The sequence below is a fragment of the Etheostoma spectabile genome, unplaced genomic scaffold, assembly GCF_008692095.1.
Source record: "Etheostoma spectabile isolate EspeVRDwgs_2016 unplaced genomic scaffold, UIUC_Espe_1.0 scaffold00569789, whole genome shotgun sequence".
In the NCBI taxonomy this organism is placed as follows: Eukaryota; Metazoa; Chordata; class Actinopteri; order Perciformes; family Percidae; genus Etheostoma; species Etheostoma spectabile.
The window spans coordinates 595-5,728 of record NW_022605324.1 but is presented as its reverse complement, the minus strand read 5'-3'; the positions used below and the strand labels follow the sequence as shown (position 1 = coordinate 5,728).

The 5,134-nt window shown below is 48.6% G+C and overlaps 1 long non-coding RNA gene across 1 annotated transcript; it reads right to left on the bottom strand.

Annotated features, from left to right (window-relative positions):
- Positions 1 to 4,298: 4,298 nt before the first annotated feature.
- On the bottom strand, positions 4,299 to 4,787 carry LOC116685362 (uncharacterized). The gene is made up of 2 exons (XR_004330942.1): positions 4,659 to 4,787; positions 4,299 to 4,357 (listed from the first exon to the last, which is right to left on the bottom strand). It is a non-coding gene; the product is annotated as an uncharacterized LOC116685362 (long non-coding RNA).
- Between the last annotated feature and the right edge of the window lie 347 nt (positions 4,788 to 5,134).

Genomic DNA, 5,134 nt, shown 5'->3' with positions numbered 1-5,134 from the left:
TTTACACATTCTTTCACGCAGCGTCACATTGCTGCTGCTTTGTGCTACTGCTGATGGTCAGCAAAATTGAATTTTTTTTCATGATCACTAATCTGCTATCAGTTCCATGTAGGGCTGGGTATCAATCAAAAATTTTTGATACCGGTACCAATACCGATACCTTTACTTCGATATCGGTTCCTGAACGATACCTTTTTCAATACCAGTTTTCTAATATCATTTCTGAGAAAAAGAAAATTACACAACATAATAAAGTTCAAATCTTGAGTTTTATTTTTAGCTCAGATTTTTCCATTCAAAGTCCATCTTCGACCGCTTATCCGGTGTCGGGTCGCGGGGGCAGCAGCTCCAGTAGGGGGCCCCAAACTTCCCTTTCCCGAGCCACATCCACCAGCTCCGACTGGGGGATCCCGAGGCGTTCCCAGGCCAGGTTGGAGATATAATCTCTCCACCTAGTCCTAGGTCTTCCCCGGGGCCTCCTCCCAGCTGGACGTGCCTGGAACACCTCCCTAGGGAGGCGCCCAGGAGGCATCCTTACCAGATGCCCGAACCACCTCAACTGGCTCCTTTCGACGCGAAGGAGCAGCGGCTCTACTCCGAGCTCCTCTCGGATGACTGTGCTTCTCACCCTATCTCTAAGGGAGACGCCAGCCACCCTCCTGAGGAAACCCATTTCGGCCGCTTGTACCCTGGATCTCGTTCTTCCGGTCATGACCCAGCCTTCATGACCATAGGTGAGGGTAGGAACGAAAATTGCCCGGTAGATCGAGAGCTTTGCCTTCTGGCTCAGCTCTCTTTTCGTCACAACGGTGCGATAAACAGAATGTAATACCGCACCAGCTGCTCCGATTCTCCGACCAATCTCACGCTCCATAGTCCCCTCACTCGCGAACAAGACCCCAAGGTACTTAAACTCCTTCACTTGGGGTAAGGACTCACTCCCTACCCAAAGAAAGCAGTCCATCGGTTTCCTGCTGAGAACCATGGCCTCAGATTTAGAGGTGCTGATCCTCATCCCAGCCGCTTCACACTCGGCTGCGAACCGATCCAGAGAGTGCTGAAGGTCACAGACCGATGACGCCATCAGGACCACATCATCTGCAAAAAGCAGCGATGAGATCCTAAGCCCACCGAACTGCAACCCCTCCCCACCCCGACTACGCCTCGATATCCTGTCCATAAATATTATAAACAGGATTGGTGACAAAGCGCAGCCCTGGCGAATGCCAACCCTCACCTGGAACGAGTCCGACTTACTGCCGAGAACCCGGACACAGCTCTCGCTTTGGTCATACAGAGATTGGATGGCCCTAAGAAGGGACCCCCTCACTCCATACTCCCGCAGCACCTCCCACAGTTTCTCCCGGGGGACCCGGTCATACGCCTTCTCCAGATCCACAAAACACATGTAGACTGGTTGGGCATACTCCCAGGCTCCCTCCAGGATCCTTGCGAGAGTAAAGATCTGGTCCGTTGTTCCACGACCAGGACGGAATCCGCATTGTTCCTCTTCAATCAGAGGTTTGACTATCGGCCGAACCCTCCTTTCCAGCACCTTGGAGTAGACTTTACCAGGGAGGCTGAGAAGTGTGATACCCCTGTAATTGGCACACACCATCTGGTCCCCCTTTTTGAAGAGGGGAACCACCACCCCAGTCTGCCACTCCTTCGGCACTGTCCCAGACTTCCACGCAATGTTGAAGAGGCGTGTCAACCAAGACAGCCCCTCCACACCCAGAGCCTTCAGCATTTCTGGACGGATCTCATCAATCCCTGGGGCTTTGCCGCTGTGGAGTTGTTTGACTACCTCAGCGACCTCCACCAGGGAAATTGACGATAATCCCCCATCATCCTCCAGCTCTGCCTCCACCACAGAGGACGTGTCAGCTGGATTTAGGAGTTCCTCAAAGTGCTCCTTCCACCGCTCTATTACCTCCCCATTGAGGTCAACAACGTCCCATCCTTACTGTATACAGCTTGGATGAGTCCCTGCTTCCCCTCCTGAGGTGGAACGGTTTTCAGAAGCACCTTGGTGCCGACCGAAAGTCCTTCTCCATGTCTTCTCTGAACTTGTCCCCACCCCTGCTTTGCCTCTGCCACGGCAGAGGCTGCAGCCCTTCGGGCCCGTCGGTACCTTGCAACTGCGTCCGGAGTCCTCTGGGATAACATATCCCGGAAGGACTCCTTCTTCAGTCGGACGGCTTCCCTGACCACCGGTGTCCACCAGGGTGTTCGTGGGTCACCGCCCCTTGAAGCACCTAAGACCCTAAGACCACAGCTCCCCGCCGCAGCTTCAGCAATGGAAACTTTGAACATTGTCCACTCAGGTTCAATGCCCCCAGCCTCCACAGGATGCACGAAAAGCTCCGCCGGAGGTGTGAGTTGAAAGTCCGTCGGACAGGGGCCTCCTCCAGACGTTCCCAATTTACCCGCACTACGCGTTTGGCTTACCAGGTCTGTCCAGAGTCCTCCCCCCCCCCTGACCCAACTCACCACCAGATGGTGATCAGTTGACAGCTCTGCCCCTCTCTTCACCCGAGTGTCCAAAACATACGGCCTCAGATCAGATGAAACGATTATAAAATCGATCATTGACCTTTGGCCTAGGGTGCTCTGGTACCTCGTCCACTTATGAGCACCCTAGGGTGCTCTGGTACCTCGTACACTTATGAGCATCCCTATGTTCGAACATGGTGTTTGTTATGGACAATCCATGACTAGCACAGAAGTCCAACAACAAACAACCACTCTGGTTTAGATCAGGGAGGCCGTTCCTCCCAATCACGCCTCTCCAAGTATCTCCATCATTGCCCACGTGTGCGTTGAAGTCCCCCAGCAGAACTATGGAGTCCCCTACTGGAGCCCCATACAGGACTCCATTCAAGGTCTCCAAGAAGGCCGAATACTCTGAACTCCTGTTTGGTGCATATGCACAAACAACAGTCAGAGTTCCCCCCCCCATCACCCGCAGGCGTAGGGAGGCGACCCTCTCGTCCACCGGGTAAACTCCAACGCAGCGGCGCTCAGCCGGGGCTTGTGATCCCCCACACCCGCCCGGCGCCTCACACCCTGGGCAACTCCGGAGTAGGACAGAGTCCAACCCCTATCCAGGAGTACGGTTCCAGAACCGAGACTGTGCGTAGAGGTAAGCCCCACCAGATCTAACTGGTAACGCTCCACCTCCCGCACAAGTTCCGGCTCCTTCCCCCACAGAGAGGTGACGTTCCACGTCCCCAGAGCCAGCCTCTGCCCATTCAAAGTACTTCTCTCATATATATATATATATATATATATATATATATATATATATATATATACATCAGAGTCAGAGGCTACTGTGAGGAGAATATAAAAATAACAGTGAAGATAAGGTTAGCTGTTTAACCAGCTGACCCAATGGATAAGCATATTTTTACAAACATGGACAAAGTATTGTCTGTAAATGTTAGCTTTTGATTTAGCTAGCTACGCAGCAATAAAATAAGGCTACACGCTAACTCAGCACGATGCACGTGTTAAGTTGCAGTAACGCTAATAAACATAAACTTGCCTGTTGAAATCCCAGACACAGTGCCGTCCTCGGTACTCTTTGATGAGGCGGAGTCCGGTGGTGGATATTTTGAATCACTCGGAGTCGGCTCTGGTTTTGCATTGCCCACGGGCGGCTGAGAGGAGGAGGGCTGCGCAGGCTGCGCTGGCTGCGCTGGCTGCGGTCCGCTCTTCTTGCAGTCAAACACTGTGCAACTTTCCGCTCTTAAATTGATCCCGTGCACTATCAGGTGCTTCATCAAATTAGTTGTGTTGCCAGCCTTAGCAACAATGTATTTTTTGCATATATTGCATTTCGCACTGTTGGCATCAATCTTAATAAAGTGAAGCCACACTTTTGATCTAGGTGGCATTTTTAAGCGGTACAACGATGCTCGCAACCAGTTCACAACAGATACACGTGAACCCCGTCTGTCGGCGTAACCGCGTATGTATTTTTCCTGGGTGACGCAATCACGTTTAACTTTACAGCCAATCACCGAAACTTGGCACCAAAAGACGAGGCATAATTTGATACTGTGTAAAACCGAAACATTTCGGTCGGTACCATTAAAAAAAACGAAGTTCGGTACCCAGCCCTAGTTCCATGTGGTAATTTTTTCCTCCCTAGTTCTTAAAACTTTCCTATCACAGATGTTTTGTTTAGATCAGCTCAGGAACTCTTAACTTACCTATCTAAAATGATCTTTTTAATGAGAAATGTGTCATCTCCCTTTTTGGCAACAAAAGCATTTTCTGTTTCTTTTTGCAGTACATAACCATTCTGTGCCAGCGTGCTCTGCTCCGTCCCCATCTTTGTTGTTGTATTCTATTGACACCAATAATCAAGTCAATACAAAGATGCCATAGTAGAGTAGCATGGATAGGGCTACAACTGCATCGTGTCATTGTGCAATTCTGTATTATATAATGACAATAAAGCTGAACTTTGAACTCTCAGATGATTATAGTATTTACTTATTAACTTTCAATGTTTACAAGCAAAGGCTTTCCAGAAACATGCTCATGCTCACACCTGATTAAAAAAAATAAAAAAATAAAACAATGAAGCATTTCATTGCAATTATTTAAATAAAACAAATTGTGTAACAAACAAGTGCTGTACATACCCAAATGTAACACCTATGGGTTGTCCAACATCGGCAAATGAGGCTCTGTTCTAACAACCAATGAATTTAAGTTTATATTGAGGAGTGAAATGAAAGTGAATATGAAAGTCCCCACTCACTAGTGCTGCATCATCCTATCACAGCCTTCAAAAAGGAGCTCATACGGTAATTGCATTGATGTGTCAGTCGGTGGGAAAGTACCCCATTCTAACAAAAGAGAAAATGAAACTTGTGTGTAAGACAATGATGGTGTGTCAGCATTGCTTCACCATTGTAGGGGATGTGAATAAGAGAATGAGAGAGTAAACATGTTATTAATATTTAGTTTTTTCAACCTTCACAGACTAGGAAATGCTTTTCATTTTTTTGGCCTATTGTGATCGACAGCCTTTGGAAAGTGTCTGTACATTCTTTAAACAGTGTTACAAAAATGTTTTGAACTGTTCATATTTGTATAAGGAAAATATTTTGTCACA